The sequence below is a fragment of the Acomys minous genome (assembly GCF_964271855.1).
Source record: "Acomys minous genome assembly, chromosome: 7".
Classification (NCBI taxonomy): domain Eukaryota; kingdom Metazoa; phylum Chordata; class Mammalia; order Rodentia; family Muridae; genus Acomys; species Acomys minous.
In genome coordinates, this window is record NC_140488.1 from 42,454,630 (window position 1) to 42,478,792 (window position 24,163).

General features: G+C 36.9%; 1 protein-coding gene and 1 pseudogene across 2 annotated transcripts in view; one reads left to right on the forward strand and one right to left on the reverse strand.

Moving 5' to 3' along the window:
- The window catches only part of AMMECR1 (AMMECR nuclear protein 1), a 113,079-nt gene that overhangs the window by 15,905 nt on the left and 73,011 nt on the right, over positions 1–24,163 (forward strand).
- LOC311601976 (protein FAM162A-like) lies at positions 7,789–11,190 on the reverse strand (annotated as a pseudogene). Its single transcript has 2 exons — positions 11,140–11,190; positions 7,789–8,426 (listed from the first exon to the last, which is right to left on the reverse strand). The product of its transcript is annotated as a protein FAM162A-like (transcript).

Genomic DNA, 24,163 nt, shown 5'->3' on the forward strand with positions numbered 1-24,163 from the left:
AGTAGTATGCCAGGGTCTGAAGGGAAAGGCTGAAAGGAATGCTGACTCGACATGTATAGACTTAGTTGTAAGCTGAATCAGGTTTTAGGGATCTGATGTACAGCATGGGCATGATGGATGTTCATTTGATCGCCATAAATCATTATAAAAATATATGCATAAAGTAATCACTATACCATGAATATATGCCATATTTTTTGAGGCAGGGTCTTTTTTATGTAACCCTGGCTATCCTGGAACTTACTGTGTGGACCAGGCTGGCCTTGAACTCACAGAGATCCACTAGCCACTGCCGCATGAGTGCTGGGATGAAAGATGTGAACTACAATGTGATGCTTATACCATATTTTTAATTGAATGCTTTGCAAAGAAAAGAGAATGTCTTTGTATGTGTGGCAATTTGTGTGTGTGTGTGTGTGTGTGTGTGTGTGTGTGTGTGTGTGTGTAGAGGGTGTGTGCATGTGTGTATATGTGCCTGTGGTGGTCAGTGGACATCTTGGGTGTCATTTCTCTGGTGCTCTTCATCTTTCGTTTTGAGAAAAGGTCTGTCATTGACTTGAAGTTTTGCCAGCTATGTCAGTCTAACAGGCCAGCGAGCTTCCAAGGAGCTTCTTGTTCTCTGCTTTCCGTCTCACCATCACTAGGATTAAAGGCATGTACTGCTGTTCCTGTTTGCTTTTTTAAACATGGGTGCCCAAATGGAAGTCCTCATGCTTTCAAGCACTTTACCTACTAAAACATCAGTCAGCCTTGTTTACATAAAAAGTCTTGATGTATCTGTACTTACATTAATAAAATGTAGAAAAGCAGATTTGGGGACGCCTGATCCACGGGATTATAAGGTATCTTTGAGGGCACAAATACTATTTTCATATGTAATCACCCTCAAAAATGTTCTATGGCCCACTTATTTATTTTGTAGCTCTGAATCAAAACTGAATTCAACACATTAGTCTTTAACTTGTGCAAAATTAATCTTTTGTCTGAGAGCCAACACTAATTTATAACTCTTAAACCACTCCTTATGTTAATCTCCAGCAAGAGGTATTTGAGAAGAGTGTCTTTAAAAAGAAAATGTTATCACAGCTTGAATTATTACATAATTTATAATGCAAACAAAACATCCAAGCCTGGTCAGGTAACATGAGAGACACACTAAGCACCTGATTCCCAGATTACCCTTAAAACATATAAGATTGACAATCTTCAAATGAATGCCCGTCAAGTGAAAAATTATTTAATCAAGGACCTTAATGGCTGTCCATAAATGTCTTTTTGCCCATAAATTTTTGAAATTGCAGACTTTAATTCCATAGATTTTAAGGTTTAGTAATGAAAATACATGTCGTACATTATACATACGTTGTGTGTCCATGCTCTCTTTGTACAATCCATATGGAGTACAACAATGAGGCAATGAAAAGGGGACAGCATCATAAATAACAGCACAGCTGTTGCTGCTTGTATGAGTGATTTCTTATATTCAATATCTGTTCTTTTAAATTGGTTTCCCAGAAAAGGGCTTGGATTTTGCAATCACTTATAAATTGCCACTGATTTTCAACATTTTTCTTCCTGCAGCAGAAATATATATATATATACTACCACATGAGTCTCCAAACTAGTCTCATATATAACTTCAGGTGCTATTCTAATAGGGGCAGAAAAAATGTGACATATTAGTCCGTCTACCTGTCCCATTATTTCTTCTCTTTCTTGCCTCTCATGATCTCCATCTCTCTCACCCTCTTCTCCTCCCCCGTATTTCCTTCTCTACACATCTGAATGCACACACAAGCATGCGCACACATTATTATATTTATGTTGTTATTAATCATACCCGAAAAGCTCTTTAAGTGGAGAGTCACTTTTATGTTTTCTATCTCCTAATCTAGCATTAAGATGATGTTACTGTTGTCAAACTTTCATAGCCTAGTATGTTTTGGCAACATCATGATGAATAGTCAGTTGTAATGCATAAAGCAATAACTTTGTACTGAAATGAATTTTTAAAGATTTTTGGTTGTTTATGAAAGGCAAGACTTAGAGCTTATAATTACTGTGCTCTTCATTTCATCATTGATTCCTCTTTGAAAACTTTCATCTCTTGAGTTACAAGGTTAGGCATTGAACATTATTGTGTAACTAGCCCGACTGGCTAGCATCAGTCATTTTTTCTCATGTTCTTTTATATAAAATTGACATGTGAATCTTTAAAACCATAGCAGAAATGTTGATAGTAACAAATACATTTTTATTTTATCTTTCACTGGAACTCACATTTATTTCTTTGTATTCTTTGTATTCACCAAAGGTTTTTTTGTTTTTTTGTTTGTTTTTTAAAAAGGAACAGGTATCAAGGCCTATCATATTTTTTTCCTATATTGATATTATAGTCTTTTATATAGTACCTTAGAATATCAATCTAGGTGTTGATATGACCAGGGACCCTACATATTTTACTATGTGAGTTTAGTCTCTGAAGGTACTTTTTAAAAGGGACCATTACCAGTATCTTTTTCAAACTCAAGAGAGGGATTACTGGATTTAAGAACTTAGAAATTTTATTCCTCTATAAAATCAATGAGACTATTGACAACAATTGCCAAAAACAACTTTTTGAGGCCAGCAAGATGTCTTACCAGGTAAATGCTGTAAAGACTGATGACCTGAGTTTGATCCTTGGGGCCTACATGGTGGAAGGGGAGAAACAACTCCTATAGATTTTCCTCCGACTTACACACACACATACACACACACACACACACACACACACACACACACACACACACAGTATAATTAAAATATGGTTCTAAAAATTTGATTAAATGCTCCCAGTAGCATGAAAGAACATTTACTTTATAAAATATCTAAATATTGTATCAGAACAGTAAACCCTCTTGTGCCTTAATTTCCTTTATTTTTGTCTTCTTTCCCATCTCCGTGATAGCCTTAAAAGCCAGCAACTTCACAAACATGTTAACTGGAAATATGTAGACACCTCAAGGGGAAATCTGTATGGTATCCCTGTCTTCATACAATTTTTATTATTGGGACTCTATGAGAGGTCTATGAAATGTTGTATTCACATGAATTGTATTTTTTTGTACTTTCTCATCCTCATTCATTGAAAAAAGCACAGGGCACTTGTTGAAAACCATCAGGGATAATATTGTAACCCTGAATCTTCCTGAAGTGCTTGATTTTAAAGACCTGCATGTAAGCAGAAAGCAAAAGCTAAGATAGGATTTTATCTACCACACTATTGAAGGTACATCTCTATATAGGACACTTGGATGAAGAGTGGATGATCTTTTGATTATAAACTTATCCATATCCCTAACTGACTCTTAAGGTAGAGAGACTTTAGTGGCCAGACATGACAGAAAATACAGGCTTTACAGAATTAGTCCAGAAAACTCTCAAACAACAGTGAAAAACAAAAGAGGGAGGGAATTTGATTTTCAAACATTCTATATCATATTATTTAAATGTCTAATTTTTCTAAACAGGGCACTGCATAAGTAAATAAACAGCCAGTAGAAATTGTGCCTGAGGAAGCCCAGATATGGTATTTATTACCTACTTTAATTTAGATATTATAAATAAACTCATTTAAAAGAAACTATGTCCAAAGAATTTTAGGAATGATGTCTTGACAAATACAGTAGAAAAAGATAAATTATAAAGAAAAATATCTGTACTTAAAATTTCAATAAATGAAATGGAAATTCACTAAAATTACATAACAGGAAGAAGAATTAATAAAATTTATTTTTGTTTTTTGAGACTGAGTCTTGTTAAATAACTCTGGCTGGCCTAGAGCTTACTGTATAGAGCATTCTGCCTTGAACCCACAGAGATCCACCGTCTTTTTGCCTTTAGAGTGCTAGGACTAAAGGTAAGAGGCACCATGTCAGAAAAAAAAAATCAAGAAATTTGAAAGTAAGTTAATTTAGGTGATTTTTAAGGATCAACAGAAACATTGAATGTTTTTTTAATGTGGCATTATGCTTATATCAAAGTGGTAGATACTCACTAGAGGCTGTAGTTTGAATTGTGAATCTGTAACTTTTACCAGGCTAAGGATATGAGGTATTACGGTGTCTCAGGGTACCAAGCAGTTAAAGTCCCAGCTCCCTGTGAGCCATGTGATCTTGAAGGTAAACAAGGGAGACTCCAGTGTTCTCTGTTGCTAAGCTGTGTTGTTTGGACGGGCTGGTTTTATTAAATGTATTTTAGACTTAGGGTGGTTTTTAATTCATGATGGGTTTATTAGAATGTGATTCCATATAAGCAAAATATCTGTAGATATATATATATATAAACTTAACTGCACACAAATAAAGGACAGTTGCAAAATTAACTATAAAGGTAAAAAGAAAAGATACAAGTAGTTTGATTACAACTGCTTTCTCTGATTTAAAAGACAGCAGCTGCGTAAAACTGTTGGTGGGTTTATCACTTACAAATACGCTGTTTGAAGTCAGGCATGGTGGTATACAGCTGTGATCCCACCATTTGGGAGGCTCAGGCAATAGAATCATTTTCCAGAACAGTCTGGGTTATGTAGTGAGTTCCAAGCCATCCTGAGTTACAGAGAGACCCTATCTTAGAAGAGGGAATGTAACTGAATGGTAGAATAGCACAAAAAAGGGAGGTGGTAATGAACAGATGTAGAGGTAGAGGTTTTTTTTTATATTGCTGTTTTTTTTATTAATATAAAGTAGATGGATTTAAGATATCATTCCCAGGTAATCCTTAAGAAAATGACTTAAGAATTGATATTTAGCACTAGAATCTCAAGGCTTTGTCATATACTCAGAATCTAGATTCTGAGAGTAAAAATAAATGGTATTTCCAAAATTAAGCTTTATTTGACACTTTCTTTCATTTATTCTAACTAGGTACAAATATTTTGCCTATGTAGAATATTTTAGTTTCTTTCTGAATAAACTTTAATAAGATACTTAAAAATTCACAACAATCAGCTCTCAGAACATTAAAGTGAATTATGAGTTCTTATAATTTGATGTTGATAAAGCTCTACTGAAGAGAATTTAATCTTTGCTTGTTTGGAACTTACACAAACTTACATAACTTGATTAATTGCAGAATATACTGATGAAGTTCTGTGTCATAAGTAATATTATAGTTTATATAACAATATTGTTGATTTGTTCCTATGGGAAGAAAGTATCCTCTCCCTTGGTTTGTTTGTAGTTAAGTTTACTTAACAGGGGAAATGTGACAGACAAAACGAGTAAAAACGGAATAATTTTCAGTGTTATTTTGAGTTGGTTGTGAGCAGTACCACACAAGCAATGCGTGTTTCTATGGCCTTCAGAATCCAGGATGTGAACAGACAAAGCAAGATGCTTTGCTACTAGGAAGCCATTGAACTTGTGCTCTCAGAAGGGACTACCATCTTCCATCTGCCTCCAGGGATCCTAGCCTCCTTATTTAGCATTTGTTTACCAAGTTTCAAGAGAGTAGTTTAGTGATTTTGTAGTAATGTTTCAGCTGAGAAGCAAGCTCTGCATGGTGAATGGCAGGAGAAAGGAAACAGTTTTCCTTAATGCATGAAATGCTGGTCTCCCACCCACAAAGTCAAAACAACATCCTCAAGGGATAAAGCCTTGTTAGTTATGAGTGCATAATTTCTTTCTATAACACTTATAAAATCCTTTTCATTGCCTTCACAATAATACCACTGTTCTATTTTAAGCAAATGAGTTTGGCTTTCAATTCTATTTTTATAGTTACTTAATTTTTAAATTTTGAAATGTTAATTAAATAAACTATCTTCCAAGATGAGTGACCTACATAATAGTTGCTGTGAGGAATGCTATGACAGATGCAAAGGCATCCCTATCCTTAAGAAAGTTATTCTCTAGAGCAAGAACTAAGTGGAGAAGCTCAGAAAACTCCTAAGTGCCTTATAGAGGTCCAAATAAGGCTTAGAGAATTTTAGCAAAGGTGGCACATGATCATGCTTCACAGACATATAGAAAGAATATTATTATAACAAAGATGTATAAGTAACTCATTTCCACAGGAAATTCTGCCTTCACTATATAAGCTTACATCCTTTTCTGTATTGATGCTAAAGGTTAGACAGGTGACTAGAGAAGGACTTAGCTTGGGAGAGGCTACGTTTCTTCTCAGTGTCATCCCAGGGAGCAGCACTGTTGGTAAGGAATTTTTCTGGGGGTTTAAGAGTAAGTCAAATGGAAGGGTCAGGCTAATAGGTTGAATTAATTGGTGATGGTCTGTGTCTGTTACTGTGTCAGTCACTGTGACAGCAGCAGCTCGTACAGTGGTACATTGCACTTGAGTAGCTCAGAATACTGCGTCAGCAGAAAACAAACCTATCCCTAAATCCCATCCTATGATCTCCAGAACTTCTCAGCTGGATGAAAGGCAATATGCGAGATGGAGGAGATACCTTAAAAGTTTATAACAGGAAAAATGTGCCCATGAAGAAGACTTCTTTTTTGAGGAAATAGTATATGCTCATGATATAAACATAGTATGTTCAAAAATGTATGAAGAAAATGCAGCATAACCCTACCCCATCTCTCAGCTACCTAATTTGTCTCTGCAGAGGTAATGTAACCGTCATTGTATCCAATTGGTTGTGCCTTTGCAGAGAGTTTCTATGTGTAGACTGGTATTTATAGTGCATATACTTTGTTGTTTTATAAAAAAAACAGAATAATATATACATAATTTTCTACACATTCTCCTCAGCATTTCAGAATTGATTTTGGGTGTCCCTTTTTTTTTTTTTTCAGTTTTTTTGAGACAAGGCTTTTCTGGGTAGCCTTGACTGTGCTAGACTCATTTTGTAGACCAGGCTGGTCTAGAACTCACAGTGATTCGCCTGCCTCTGCCTCCTGAGTGCTAGGATTAAAGGCATGTGCCACCATGCCCAGCTGGGAGTCACTTTTATAAAATTTTTATTTTGGGGGCAGAGAGAGACACCATACACACACACACACACACACACACACACACACACACACACACACACACACACACACACACCAAGAGTACATTTTTTCTGAAGGAAAATAAAATGCATTTTATTTATTTTTTATTCTTGTTACATCTCAATGGTTATCCCATCCCTTGTATCCTCCCATTCTTCCCTCCCTCCCATTTTCCCCTTATTCCTCTCCCCTATGACTGTTCCTGAGGGGGATTACCTCCCCCTGTATATGCTCATAGGGTATCAAGTCTCTTCTTGGTAACCTGCTGTCCTTCCTCTGAGTGCCACCAGGTCTCCCCCTCCAGGGGACATGGTCAAATGTAAGGCACCAGAGTACATGAGAAAGGGACCCAGATCTAGCCAATGATCAGAACATTCTCCACAGTTGAGTGGAGAGTGGGATATGACTTTCTCAAGAGTACATTTTTTAAAATTGATGACCCTACATTGGTAAGCCATCATCTCAAATTTCAAGCACTGCGGGACTCACTTTTGTGGTATACATTTTACAGACTCAAACATACATAAATGTCTCCTGTCATAGGCTCATGTAGAATAGTTTTACTGTCTTAGAACTCCTCTGTGCTTTATTGATTCCTTCCACCACTGAAACCATTGATCTTTTTTGGTGTTGCCATACTTTGGCCTTTTCCAGAATACCTTGTCATTGCAATCATGTAGTAGATAGCCTTTTCAGATTGGTTTCTTTCACTTAGTAATTTGTGTTTAAGTTTCATCCATGTCTTTCTGTGGCTTGATAACTCATTTCTTTCTTTAAGAAAATTTATTCATTCCTCTACAGCAGAGATAGGGAAGTAGAATAAGTCTGTGCAAAACGAAGTGAGTCTCGTATCACATCCTTTCTAATGCAGGCTTCGTTGTTGCAACCTTACTCCAGGCTCTCCAGATCCAGCAGGAACATTTCTACTCTGTTTTGGCCTGTAGAGCTGCCTCCTCTTTCAGATGGGCTTTCCTTTCTAGGTTCAAGGTTGATAAAGACTCATGTCTTTTCGCAGCCTTCTTGCCCTCAATAACCGTATAGATGTCTCCTGCCATGGTCAGGGCACTCATTAAATAGCTGGCCTTCACTTGGAGCTTGTTCTTGGTGGCATCAAGCATCTCAAAAGAGATCGTCTCCAGGATCTCTTCTTCCTTCTTGAAGAAGCCTGACCACAGCAGTACCTTCTCAAAGTTCATGGGTTTGTGCAACTGCACTCTGTGTCTATAAGACTGGATTGTAGCTTTGGGACTTTCTTGTGGCTTGGTGCAAGATCCATTGATCCCCTTCAAGTCAGTGTTTCTGGTAAATCTTAGAGACGAGGAAGCATTTTTCACATAACCTAAAACAATATCCAGCCATCAGGCACAGGCTGACTAGGCTCCCTGTGACTGACTGCTCTGCCCACACGTAGCACCCACAGTGGCTGAGGTGCTTGTTTCAATGTCACCAAGTGCCTCTTGATAGCTCATTTCTTATTAAGTGCTGAATATTACTTTATTATCAGTATATAGCATGGTGTATTTATTCCAGTTGTCCAGGTTTGGGCAATTAGGCATAAAGCCACTTTTAAATATCAGTGTACGGGGTTTTTATGGGACAAAAAAATTGAAGTCATTTGTATAAATATCAAGGAGAATAGTTATTGAATCACGCAATATGAGTAACAGCCAAACTCTTCCAGAGTTGGCTGGACCATTATCCCCCTGCAATCCCTATCCTGCCCATTACCGAGTTAGAGTTGTGTTGCTACTCCAAATATTGGACATACTTCTGTCAACAGTGTATTTACAAATGCCAAGTTCTCTGTTTACTTTTCATTTTTATTTTGAAATAATTATAGACTCATAAGATACTGTAAAATGAGAGATAGCTCCTATGTATGTACTCATCATAGCTTCCTCCACTGAGAACCATCTTACACCAATATAATGCATTATCAATACCAAGACATTAATTTTCAGTATATAATTTACTATTCTACTGTCTTTTATCTTAATGCCTTCAAAGTATAACATTATGTAGTATAACATAGTTTATTTAATCAGTTCTTTATAGATGAGCATTCAGATTGTAGTATTGCTGGCATAAAGAAGGACACGAAACAGGACATATCTGTATAGTCACAACCACATATGTTACTGTGTCAATTAGGAAAAATATGCTCTCTTGATGTATGTAGCTCTATAAACACATGCATTGGAAAGCAGAGTGCAATCAGAGCAATTGCATTTAGCACCTGTACATGCAATTCTCTGGATCTCTGTTGGAATCTGTGTCTGATAGTGCACTGTACTTTGGAATTCTTCAGCATGAAAGTACTGTTCCAATTTGAGCCTTTGAAGTTGCCCATTTCAGAGTTAGCACACACGGCTTCTTAACTTGTTCTTCAAGTGTTGTATATTTTTTATGGTGTATATGTCTGCCCGTTACATTGGATTGTGAGCTCTCTTAATACCAGAGACCTCATGTCTTCATCTTTGGTCACCTCTCCTCATGGAACATTTTCAAATAAAAGTGCTGCAGGAATTTTTGTTGACAGTTCTTTAAGTAAGCCATGAGCAATGAATTTTCAATCTGCTTCTGAACACTTTAAGAAAGTGTCTTGAAATTTGAAAACTCAAATTACTTGAATTAAAATACCCCCACACACCACTCTTGCAAGGGAGCAAAGGAATATGCTATGAAATCAACCCGCTAATGACGGAGTGCTGCAGTTTCAAAAGCTTGAAGGATTATAGCTTTGGGAAGAAAAACCAGAGTAACAGCACTTCTTGTGAATAAGCAGGTTGTTGAGTTTTTGTTCCATTGAATATTATAACATTGGAAGAGGAATAATTTTTTACAAGGGTATCTTAAGAACTTGATGTATGTGAAATAATTTTATATTTTTATAGGTCAAAGAAAGCATATCAAGCTCTATTTGGAACAAACCTAAAGTCTATTATATGCTTTTGTGCTTATGTTAAATAAGTGTAGTTCTGAGATAGCACATATATTTTATATCATAGAAATCCTTGATTTTATCAGATCTTAATTTATCATTGATTTAGGAGGGAAATTGCATTTTTAAGAATGACCGTATTGTAACTCTTAAGCACTAGAAATGCTTTATGAATTTATATTAAATATTTCATTAAAAACATATCACTTGAATCACATGTGATATACACACACACACACACACACATACACACACACACACATATGACTGCTATAAGCAGAGAAGGAAGAATGGAAACTATACTGTTTGGTTAAATACATTATCTTCTGAGTAAACTTTGTATTAATAAATAAAATTAGTAGATTGACTGTTGAGTCAGATCAGGATATCTTACACAAGGGACAAGTGAAAATAGGTAACGATAGCTGTAAAAATGGCATGATTCTGAAAAGTAATCCTAAGATGAGGGAATGAACTGTTTGACATTCATAATGGGGAGGTATATGTAATAATTAAGGAGATAGTAGTAGAAGTTGTGTTGAAAGAGACTGTGAAAGAGATTATTCTCCATTTATAATGTTTATAGTGAATTATCAAGTAAGAAATGCTTTACTAGCAGCACATGAATATTTTTCATTATAAAAGATGGTTAGTACCTAAAGAGAATTGGAGAAAACATTTTTTTTCTTGATTATTTGCTGTAAACAGTTTTCTTGGAACCAAAGCAACAAAGGATTATGGGTTCAATGTGAGACTGAGCATTGTTTCATAGAAGCTCTGTTAACCTGCTGTTAATTATAACAGGCTTTTACCTGTATTTCAGAAAATACAGCACGTTGGGTTGATTCCAGTAGGCTTATTTTTCAACATTAGTGCTAAAATCAGATTATGTACAACTCTGAATCATAATTCTATAAATTCTTGGCTACACTAAGTAAATTACAGTATTACTTCTAGTATAATTATAAGAATGCTTTAACATGCAGGATGTTGATTTTGAGAATTTTTATGATTAAACATTAATTTTCTCCTGAATTTGAATTAGCACTGTCAGCTATCATTCCAATGCTATGTATGTTTTTGACAGCTTATTGTATACTAGTAGGAATGTAAATAATAGAAGATACCTTTTTTGTTTCACAAGTTTTTATAGTAGTGACAAGGATGGGCACATTGATGCTGTGACTATGTGTGCACACATACCTTATAGTGATCTTGGTCTGAATACTTGGCATATCCATCAAATAAACCCATGTAGTCTTATAGCAGAGCATATGTAAACATGCAATCTTTTCTATGGAGCAGAATGATGGACTATTTCTGTGGCTGTGAGGTATGTGTCAGTTTATTTTACAAATTGACATCACATTTGTATGTCGATATGATTCCTATACCCATATGTATATAAAGACAATGATGACTATCCAACTTTAAATATATAGAGAAATGACTGTCACTTTGCATTATTCTTGTTTTTGTGAGGGACCTTTGTGCTACATAGTACTATGATCTTGATTCCCTTTCTTGACCTGTCCCCTCATTTGTATGTCTTTTCCATTTTGCTCCATTGCTTTTAGTGGAGTAGGTGGTTTTAGAAGTTGGGAACTTAAGGAGCGGAAATGTCACACGGTGAGTTGAATAAGTATGTTAGACAATGGGAATGGCAGTGTACATAGTGGTCATTTTTCAGTTAATGAACTGTATGTTGAGGAAGGATTCAGGAATAGGCTTGAATTATAGTTCAAGTCATAGTGATTAGACTTTGATTGTGAGGATGACAGTTAGATATTCCAGTCACTGAGGGCTACAGGCTGGGCTGTGTGACTAGTTTTATTCAGAGAACAAGGTACCGAGGATATTTGAGAATGCTCAAATCAAGTGTGTTCCAGATTATTGGAATGCATGTTTATTTTGTTTTCTGACCTACAGGAGAATGCTGTAAGACTTATATGGATGAAACAGAGTAAGGGAAGGTCATATATAATAAAACCAGGTTTTGTTAAAGAGATCACTGGAAGTGTACAGCCCAGAGAGTGCTCTGGTCTAAATAAGAATTAGTGGTGAAGTTAGATTTGAGAAGAACAAAAGAGTGCAAATAATAAGACATCAGTTGTACAGATCTCCAGTTTAATGCTACTGAAAGAGAACACAGTTTGTGATGTGTGCCTGGCTAGATGCTTCACATACCATTATTTCTCTCTTTCTCCACTAAGCTAATCCATGTGAGGGTATGTATGCTAGTGTGTTAGTAAATGGACTCTTGGTTGAATGAAAACTGCCCATCTGTCAAGTCCTCTGTCTTCTAAAAAAAATTAACTACTCTGGCCTTTCTTTTCCTTTTTCTCTATTGATTTATGGTTTCTGATGGCTCCAAGACATATATATGATATAATATACTTCCTCGATAACCATCATCTTTTCTTAGTTACTTGAACTTGAAAATTGGGTAATTGGCCTTCTTCACATTTCTCATTCATAGCTACATTTTTTTTTTGCTTCTCTATACAATTTATTTTTTAAAATTTTTTATTAACTTATTCTTGTTACATCTCAATGGTTATCCCATCCCTTGTATCCTCCCATTCCTCCCTCCCTCCCTCCCATTTCCCCCTTATTCCCCTCCCCTATGACAGTTGAGTGGAGAGTGGGGTCTGATTTTCACACGTACTCTGGTGCCCCATATCTGACCATGTCCCCTGGAGGGGGAGACCTGGTGGCACTCAGAGGAAGGACAGCAGGCTACCAAGAAGAGACTTGATACCCTATGAGCATATACAGGGGGAGGAGGTCCCCCTCAGGAACATAGCTACATTCTTACCATATATTCCTTTCATACCACATCTGGAAGCCCTAGGAAAAAAAAGAAGCAGAAACTTCTGTTTAATTTTTCTCCCATTCTTACTAGCCCCTGAAGACTAGGGATGGTGAATGGCCTGTTAACTTTTGATTCCTAGAACATGGCACATAATAGAGAAGATGCTTCGTAATTCTTTCTCCTTGTAGATTAATTTTTACTTTTAGTTGTACATGCGTGTCTCTGTGTCTTTATGTATACGAGTGCAGTGCCAATGGAGGTTACAAGGATATATCGGATCTCCTGGAGCTGGAGTTGTATATAGGTGGTTGTGAATCACCTGGTGTGGGTCCTGACAACTAAACTCAGGTCCTGAGCAAGAGCAGGGCCTGTTCTTAGGTGCCACGCCGCCTCTCTTATATTAAATTGACTTGATCAACTGCAATCTGGGTTCTCATCTTGCTTGTGTTATGGGATTGTGTCTTGCATACTCTAACCAGTTCTCTCTACAAAGGAAAACCTCATAGGCTTGTTTGGAGTCTCTCTTAATATAGGCAACCTATGTCTGAAATCCCTGCAGTGGCTTGCCTCTGTGTAACACAGTAATCCTCCATGGGTGTAATGTCTACATTCTACCATGTACAAGATGCTGCATAGAGGTTGAAGAGTATGTAGTGATGGAGACAAAGAATTCAGAGCAGCAGTATACATGCTCATTTCTCTCCCAGAACAATGAAAGCCAGGAAAGTAAGGATCCCCCCTGGTTACCCAACAAAGAGTCAACTGCTCCAGGTAGAAATTAGAATAAACTATGCCAGTTTTTGTCACTATTGTGCCCGGAGTCCTGATATCCAGGTGTCCTTTCTCCTACAGCAGCAAAGTGGCCTCTCTTTCAGGACTGGAGAAGAAACTGGAACTTCTTGAGAGTTCTTAGTGAGTTAGGTCTGGAGGGGAAAAAGCTTTTCCTTTAGTGACTCCTTGTAACTCAGGTTAGATGACTGAATTTTATTCTCTTGGTAATTGTTGCAGACTATAGACAGGTACCCTACTGGACAGGCGAGAAGAGATTTTATTTCTCCTGTGGTAACTTGGTATGCTTTGACTAAGAAACCAATATGCCCTCTGCCCTTCAGCCTCCAGTAGTTTTCTTGCATGAGTCCAACTATCTACATATTTCATTTCACATATGAGATGAGATTACATGGCGTTTACAGTTCTGTCAAAAGCTTATTATATATGGCATGTTCTCTATGTTTTCTTCTAGTAGTTTTCTAATTTCAAATCTTATATATAATATTTAAGTCTTTTATCTCGAATTTTTCTATTTTTCTTTCTTTTGGGGAGTTCCATACATGTATACAATATATATGAGAGAAATAATATATATAGATATATTTGCTTAGCCAATCAGCTGGGCAGAAGGATAGGAACTGGAAGGCGGGGCTTCCACAGGAGGTGGGAGGAGCCAGGAGCAGGAGATTTGACAGTTGACAGAGGGAGTTGGTGGAGGAGGAGCAGATTTGCATATATGTAGCTTATGAGGACATAAGATTAGAGTAGTTTATTTTAGCTGACTAGATTAGTACTACTAAGATTCTGCCCAGCATAATGCTTGCAGCTTTAAAATACAATTCAGTCTCATTGTATCAGTTATCAGCTTCCTAAGCCATACAGATCAGATAATTGCAACATAATTGCCAGCTACGGCTGTCCACAGCTGGCTACATTCTCACAAAAAAATGATCTTCCCTCCCCCAGAAGGTATCTGCCAGTAGCTCCCTAGTGAGACGGGGAGCTTGGGGCTCATATAACCCATTTACACTAGGACTTTAGCCAGCTTATTTTTGTGCTGTGAGTTCAAGAGTATGACAGCCATGTATGTCATGTCCAGAAGACAGCATTTCATAGCATTTTCCCAAATCCTCTTTTGCCCCTTCTTGTTTGATTACCCTGAGCCTTGGTCAAGGGAGGTTTTGTATGTGGCATATGGTAAAGGTCTGATTTAATTCTTTTGCACATGGATATCCAGTTTTCATTAAACTGTTTTCAAAAGATACTGTCCATCGCTCACTGTGTACTCTTAGGCTCTTTGTAAAACAAAACAAACAGTTGACCATAAATGAGTGCATTTATTTCTTGCTGTTATGTTAGTTAATGTGTTTGCATTTATGGCAGCAGCCCGGCTGCTTTTATTGTTTGTGGTGGCTTTATAATATGTTTTTAATTCAGAGAGCACACTGGTTCCAGCTTTATTCTTCTTGCTCAGCATTGCTTTGGCTATTTCCTTGTTTTTCTTACTCACACATTTAAGGGTTCTTTTTCTATTTCTAGGGAAAAGGACATTACAGTATTGACAGAGATTACATTGAATCTGCAGATAACTTTAAATAGTATGGTCATCTTCTCAACAGTTTTCCCAGTTTCTGAACACGGAATAGCTTTCCATATATTTTCTTTTTGTCTATCAGCATTTCATATTCTCAGTCTATAGCTCTGGTGCTTGATCTTCCCTGTCAACTGGAATGGATTTAGACTCACTTAGGACTGTTGGTAAGCATTTTTCCAGAGGTCAACTGCAGAAGGAAGAGCCACCATAAATGTGGGGACATCATTCTGTGGGCTGGGGTACTGGGTGGAATTAGAAGGAAGAAGTGAGCTGAGCACCAGCATCCATTGCTCTGTTTCCTCTCACATCTATCTACCCCACAGCTAGAGCCGCCATCACCCCCACGCTTGTCCCACCACGAAAGCTGGACCAGCAAACTATGAGTCTCAAGAACCCCTTAGTAGACTTTTGTTGGGGGCTTTCTTTGCAACAAGAGGAACTATAATGAATATCTAGCCTTTTATCTCCTTGCTTAAATTTGTACATTTTAAAAAATACTATTAAAACGAAGTGGTTTTCTTTACAAATACTAAAAAGTATATTTAAAATGTTATTTATTGTAGTTGTATGTCTATATGTGTTTTGCCTGTGTGGATGTCTGTGCACCACGTGCATGCCTGGTGCCTGCAGAGGTCAGAAGAGAGCAGGGTGTCAGATCCCCTGGGACTGAATTTATAGCTGGTTCTAAGCCACCAATGTAGGTGCTAGGAATCAAGCTCAGGTCCTCTGCAAGTGCAACCTGTGCTCTTCATGGCTCAGTCATTGCTCCAGTCCTGCTTCTCTTAATGTATTTCTGAATAGGGTTTGGCTAATATTTTTCTGAAGACTTTTGTACTTATATTTAATAGAAATATTGCCTTGTGGTTTCCTTGGCCGTCTTGATGTACACCTACCTATCTTTGACTTTTTCAGTTGGGGATGTTTTTTTACTGTGTTTAGTCCTTTTACTTAATATTGATGGGTTCAGATTTTCTATTCCTTCAGTTTGTTTTGGGCTTGTTTTATGTCTTTAGGAATTAAGGTTCTTCTAAGCTATCCTGTTTGTTAACATAGAATTGTCCATGGACATCACTCTGTGTTTTGATGATATCAGCTGTGTAATGTTTTTAATTTTTGGTCTTATTCCAATAGTCTTTCTCTTCATTAGTTGAGCGAGGGGTTTGTCTATTTTTTTCTCTTCAAAAAAAGAAAGGAAGAAAGAGAAAAACTCAATTTTTTCATTGTTTCTCCTTATTTTATTTTATTGTTTTTAGGACATTCTATTTGTTTCTGATCTTATTATTCTACTAAGTTTTGAGATGGTTCTACTCTAGCTGAAATATAAATGTTTGCTGTTTATAAGTGATCTTTGGCTTTTTTTATTATATTGATTTACTCAGTTTTATTATTTTACTAATAGAGTTGTTTTTAAATTTGGTTTTGATATTTTTTTTCATTTTATTTTTCCCTGTTTTTTTTTTCCTAGAGCTAGAGTCGCTTACAAAGTCTAGGCTGTCCTTGGCTTCATGGCAGTCCTCCAACCTCAGCCTTCTAGGTGCTGAGATTGTAGGTGTGTATGGCACTGTGCCTGGCTTCCAGTTTCTTCTGACTAAAGCATTTTTATTACTTTTTAAATTTCTCCTGTAGCCCATTTGTTGTTTAAGAACATGTGTTTAATGTCCCACTATTTGTGTGTTTTCCAAGATTCTGTTAATAATTTTTAGTTTTATTACATTATGATCTAATTTAAGAATATTTTCTACCCACCTGCTCTTATCATTTGGTGTCAGATTTTTAGTCCTGAAGTTTGATGACTTATTCTTTTTTTTTCCCACTGCTCTGGACCTTCCGTGCTTTGACTTAACTGGCTTTTGTTTAGAACATTCTGTCTCTGGAACTATTTTCTTGCTGTCCAGTTTTATTTTGTTTTGATTCAAGTTTCTTTGGTATTTTGTTCCTATGCAGGAAAAGAGTCTCTTTTTGTTTTGTTTTTCAGACAGGGTTTCTCTGTGTAGCCTTGGCTGTCCTGGACTCGCTTTGTAGTCTAGGCGGCCTTGAACTCACATTGATCTGCCTGCCTCTGCTTCCCGAGCACTCGGATTAAAGGCATGTGCCACCATGCCTGACTGGAAAAGGGTATCTTAACAAACACTATGATATAAATATTTATTTCCTCTCAAACTTCATATGCTGAATCATAATTCTCAAGTTAATGGAATTAAGGAGTAGAACCCTGGAAGGTGACTTAGAACGTTTTCATGTAAGCCTCATAAGTAGGACTTCGAGCCCTTTTAGAAAGAAGGCACAAGGATTCATATTTTCTCTTCTACCATGTTAAAATACAGCAAGAAGTTGCTATCTATGAGCAACTGACCCTTACCAGACAACTTACCCACTGGTGCCTTTATCTTAAAATTCAGTGTATGTAACTTTGAGAAATCAATTTGTCTTGTTTATTATTATCTTGTTTATTACCTACTTAATGATATTTTATCATGGCAATCCAAATGAATTGTGGTAGGCATTTCTTTTAGGTATTTCTAGGAAGAACACTTACTTAATCAGCTATATATGAGTTTCTAAACCAGAGAATATCAGATGGACAATATTAGAAATGGACATTTCTAGTTGACAAAGATATTTCAAGTTTTAGAAGTCATCTCATCCATATTCAATAGACTATTTCCTATTTCTCTGCACCAAAGGGCTAGATTTAACTCTTTTCCCCAAATTGAGAAGCAATTTTTACCAGCAACTTAGAGATTTTTCCTTAATAATCTAGGTCCCGTGGCAAAGAGTGTACACATGTATTTGAGCCCAGTTATTAACCATGTGAGTGAAATGACAGGAAAGGAAGTGATGTACAAGTGGCCTCATACCTGGAAATGAGAAGCCTTTTCTGTGTCTTTGAAGTTAAACAGTCATGGTTGGTCCTATTATGTCTGCTCTATATTATGTCGTCAGCATGTAAACTACTGTCTTCAAAGATAGAATTATACTTATTTTTTTACCATTTTTCTAAACATGCAACAGTTGTATATAGGTAAACCAATCATGCTGTGAAGGTTAAAACACATATGAAAACACCCAATAGTATTCAATGCCTAATGTGCTTTCACTCAATGCTTATTCTTATTTTCCTTCTTGATGTTCTTAACTCTGAACCATTTGAGTGACCAAGGTACAGTCTCTTGTGATGTGCCCATATCAGCTCCAGAAGCTTACAGTTTCTAGATGTGGAATCCTTTCATGAGATACCTGCCAAAGGATTTTCATTGTAATTTATAACAGTCCTTAGAATATCCCTTATTCTCCCAGCTATGTAAGCAAGGGAATTGAGAGGCTACGTACCTACTTAGTAGCATCTCACTGAGCCAAAATGATAGTAACATTTAGAGTTATTGATAGGGATCTACTACATGACAGTTTGCAAAATACCTTTAATCAGTAGGGTTATGGTAGTGTTATGTAATAGTTATTTTTCACATTCCTGTGACCACATCCCAACATAAGGGAGTAAGGGCTTCTTTTCACTCATGATTTCAAGTGATCTAAGTCCACAATGTATGGGAAGACATGGTGATAGAACCAGCTCATCTGTTGCAGTAGGAATATGAGGCTTTGATTTTTTTCACATCTCTGGGGATCTGGAAGCAGAGAGAAAAGGAAGTGGGATCTGACTATAAACATCAAAGTCTGCCCGCAGTGAACTACTTCCTATACCTAGGCCTCACCAGCCAGAGGTAGCACAGCTTCATAAAACAGCACCACAGCCAGATACAGTGGTGTGAGCCTATAATCCCAGCACTCAGGGAGGCGGAAGCAGGCAGATCTCTATGAGTTTGAGGCCAGCCTGGTGTACAAAGAGAGTCCAGGATAGCTAAAGCTACACAGAGAAACCCTGTCTCAAAAAACTAAAGAAAAACAAATAAACAAACAAACATAAAACAGTATCACTAGCTAGGAGCCAAGTTTTGAGATACATGAGCCTACAGGAGGCATTTACCTCCAGACAATAACAGATCTCTACAATAATTCATCACACGTGTGGCCTTCATCTTGAATAACCATGTCTGTGGATGAAGAGAATAGGATGGACCCCTTATACTTTTTACTGGATATTGTCCCGTAGGCACATGCTTTCTGATAACCCTCTCCTCCCAGCCCTATTCCATCACCTTTGTCTTACTAAGCAACAGTGATTTGAACTGTGAAGTTCTGGTACATGATTTATGTAATTACTGGATTTCTAAAAATGAAGTTTTTCTTGCCTTCTCCCAATTTTATCCCTGGGATGCCTCTCTCCATATGATAGTCTAAAGTGTGTGCTGTCTTAGAAACTCAGGAAACATTACTTATGCCTTTGGTATACATTCCATGCACTGTACATTCAAAAACAGTATTTTTTTTTTGGTCTTAGATTTGTGACAGAAATGATTTTTATGTGACAGATTTGTGTTAGAACTGTTAGATTAAATTATTTCCTCACATTTTTTTCTTCAACAAACCTATTTCATCCTTATTATATGCCAGGGCTATGGTCATGCCCATTTGAATGATTGGCCCTCTGTCCTCCTGTGACTTACAATCTAGTGAGATAGAGGATAAAAATTAATTATTATTATTATAAAGAAAAATGAAAGCACTTCAGATTGTGCCTATGTTAGGATATTACCAAATTGTAAGAGCTACCATTGATAGCCCCCTTTACAAAGTTGATACAGGGAAGGTGGCCTTAGAGGAAAAGCATTGTCTTTGAAAGCTCTCTGCAGGGCTCACCTTCTTTTCCATCCATTTGGGCTATTTCTTATATAGTTGTGACAAGCTTGATCAGATTGGAATTTAAGGGCATGGCCAAGCAACTTGTACAGAAAAGAAGTTAGGAGTGAAACAGCTTTGGAGAAACAGACTCATATCATTTCAGAGTTATTTTATCTGTTATTTTTTCAAATGTTTTGCCTGGTAGTGTCTTTTACTGGGAGCAATGAAAATTGATATTCTTAAAAATATCTATTAACTCTGCTATGTTTATGAAGAGTGTATAAAAAGCATTCTACTTGGATGCTTTTAGTTCTGTGGCATTAGGACCATAGAATAAATGCTTTTTGACATCAGTTATGAGGAAGAGGGAGCCTGTAAGATGGAAAGAAGCAATTTTTTTTACCATGGAGTAAACATACTTGAATGTAAATTTTAAACTATAACTGTGGTTTGACCATAAATTAAAACAGCCTCTGTAACAATGAGAAAAACATTTAGAGCAGCTGCCATCAATTCAACCGTGCTGGTCATAAATAAATATCCGTGGAGTTTTAACTCATTGAAGCCAGTCTCTTTAGTGCCAGTGTCTTCCTGGAAAGCATTTTGATAAAATGCATAGAGTGATAAAATATTTTCAGACTTTGATCTGGTAATTCCATTTCTTAAGCAATCTGTACTAAAAAAAAAAATCTGATATCCTGATAAACCATAATACACGGGCGCTTTGCCCAACAGTTCAACACGAAGGAAATGATTAGCTAAGGATTGGAATACTTGCGTAATGAAATATCATGGAGCCCATCAAACATTGTTAAAGAGTATTAACCATGCAGGGACATGTTTATACAGTTCAACTGAAGAAAACAAGCTATATAAAACCAGGCCTGGAAATCAAATCTATGGCCCCACATGTGATCGGCTGACACTTCACTACACTGGGTTTATACCTCCAGCCGGCTTCTATAGACAACATTTCCATTATAAACCTTCTGTTCTTTGTGTTTGAAGATGTGGATTTTTCTTCTCTCTAGATATCTGTGTTACAAGATAATGTATAGCCAACATGAATTAAATTCATACCGAGTAAGCATGCTCTATAAGTATATTTCAGCCTTTGCTTCAGTGGGACAATTTTTACTACTATGTAATCCATTTCTATTAGTATCATATAATTTTTAATATTTTTATCTTTAGAATATTTTTTCTTTGTACTGACTTTTTAATCTTAAGTTTATTTTGATTTTTTGGTATGGTTTTATCTTTGTTGATGCCGATTTCTAAATATTCTCCAAAAGACCAACAATTTAGTTCCACATAATAAGACTATTTTTCAGTAAAGTGCTTGCCTAGCATATGCAAGACCTTGGATTCAGTGCCTAGTACCACTAACCCCCCATACAAAGTAGGTACTCTCATTACTAGCTATGCTAATCTATTATTTGCCTAATGCACTGAATCCCTAATGTAGTGGAGAAAGTGGATAAGGACAGGTGTCAGTATATCCCAAATTAAAGAACTATATTTGTTTCTTTTAAAACTCTATGATTGCCACATGTGGTGGAGCACGCCTTTAATCCCAGCACTCTGAAGGCAGAGGCAGGTGGATCTCTGTGAGTTTGAGGCCAATCTGGTCTATAGAGTGAATTCAGGACAGCCAAGGCTACACAGAGAAACCCTGTCTAGAAAAAGAAACCCTCTACACTCTATATTTCTCTAACTGAATCTTATCTTCCCAAACATATTGGTGATGTGAAGAGATGCAAAGAAAATTACCTTTCATTGAATTGGTCATTGAGATAGACACTCTGATGTATTTTACAGTTTTGCAGTCTACTACAAGAACTCAACGTAAAACAATAATTTGGAAATTGTACTCTTACATTAGAAAATTACAAACAAGTTCCCGCAGAAAGCGATTTGAATGTAACTAAATTCTAATGGTTTATTTCTAACGGATTAGTTCCTCATAGCTAATGAATTTAGCCCTTGCTTCCTTTCCTTCCACTGAAGAAGAGGTTTGTTCATGGCCTCTACCCACTCCTTCCTTTCTTGCTGCCTCCAGCTTCTTTGATCCTGGATACCAGCACCCTAATACAGAGTTGTAGTTCCCAGGTCTCTTTCTTACTTTCTATTTTAAGAAGGGTTTCCACTAAGTTACCCAAGTTGTTCTTGAACTCACTATAGCCCAGGCAGACCTTGAACTTGCAATCCTTCTGCCATAGTCCTTTGAGTAGCTGAGATGATAAGGCCTGTGCCAACAGGCCTGACCCATTGTGCTTCCTTCTGTTATCACTGTGATTAATCTAACCAGGTTGCTCTCATTCTTAGACCATATATTAGTCTCTATTTTACTGTGTACTTAGCAGTTTAGTTGGAGACATTTTAAACCCTAGCATTTAAATACACAAGGGAGGTATTAGACGTCGTTGGTAGAACTATTGTTTTTTTTTTCTTTCTTTCTTTTTCTTACCTTCCTAGGGGATTTGGTCCCTTTTTTAACCTTCTATTTGATTTGCTTACAAAGATGCAGGCTTTGAAGTAGACAGTTATGTAGAACTCTTAAAGAGAAGGGTAATGCAAGTCGGGTGCTTTATAGGTAAGCAGGTAGTCTCGTTTTACCGTCTTACTGCTTGGCGTTCTCAGCCATTGTTGTGGATTTTCCTTTTCTCTCACTTGTCTGCATTGCATCTCTTACTGTTATCCTAATTTTCTTCAGAAATTTACTTTGTCCCCCCGAATTAGAAAATAGCTCATGCTACTTTATAAATATTGAAGTATCATAGTGCTGCCTGATGTATTAGTGGGGTACTTTTTAAATGAATTTTTGGATATAATTATTTTATCGTATTCTTCCCCCCCCCCCCCCGCGCCTCTGTGTGAATAGAGGCTTTTTATATCTGCTTTCTTTCATATGGAGTTCTTGTCATTAGGGAACTGCTCCTTTTTAGACATGACGTTGTCATTGCAAGATTTGTACTAGTAAAATTGATACATTTCGTGTTGTCTCTGGTCACAGTGAGATAAGTAGCTGTGATGTAAGACTGTTTAAATAGTCACAGCTGAAATGTCCTTTTTAAAAATAGAAATTTAAAAAAACATTTGATATAGTTCATGATTACTGAGAACATCCTCAAGTATGTAAGGTCTTATAAATATGGTTCTTCACATTGCTTTTATTTTTTAACTCATAGAGGGAGAATAAAAAGAGTGATCTATTTTTGTCAAGGTGTGACTGTTAACTGGCACTTTTGTCAAGTTCAATTTCTACCTGAGTTCTTTGGATTTTTTTTCTTCCTTTCTTTCATTACTTTGGACATTAGAGTTTTCAAAGTGAAAAATTTAACAGTGACATCTCTAACCTTTAGGTCTAAGCAGTGTGTTACCCCTGAAATTGGTTGACTCACTTAATATTTTTCACTGCCTGTCAAAGCTGAAGAGACCTGTACCATTTGCCTTCTGCATCCTGAGCCATTTTCCTGTTCAGAGTAATCTTCTATTATGTGTGGCAAGTTTTTCCCCATTTCTGATATGAAGCCTACCAGAGTTTGATCCTTGAAGTTCACCCAGGGTTATAAGGCTTCAAGACTTACACTTTTGTTCATGAAAGAGTAACTGTTACATGACTGGCTACTTTTCAAGTCTTACCTCCCATAAACAACTGGAAACCAGACAAAATGTATGAAAACAATGTCTTCAGACTTTGGGCAGCAGGCATATAGGCTGCCATCTCTAAAAGGGAATGAATGAGTGACATTTGTGTTACAGGGGCCCTGACATTTTGCCTGCAGGCACTTTCAAGATCTGTGAGCCTGTGGTCTTGCTGAGCTTAAGAGACAGGGAGGAGTGGATAGCAAGAATTGGTGGAAGAGGTTGTTAGAAATGGGGAGCTACTCACAGAAATGTCTCTCAACTGCTGCACAGATGTAAATCTGAGCATGGTCAATTATAAAGGACATCTGAAGTCCCACACTAAGCATTAGGAGAGACTGTCTAACTACCGTGTGCATACAGTAGAGACCCGTAAGTGGCCTTACCATAGTAGTAGAGCTAAATTAATCCTAGACTAAGGCTATTCTGGTCTCAAATGAACAAAAACATAAAACCATACCTTGAAAAATGACTAGCAGTAATTTCACTGCACGTAAAACTTGCATACTCCTTAAGGGAGTAGAGCAAAATCCAGATACTCAACAATCTAGTTATTGTTTTTTTTAAACTTGCACTAATGTGTCTAGCTTTTATTTTATTATTTATTATTAATTTATTCAGATTATATCTCAATTGTTATTCCATCACTTGTATCCTCC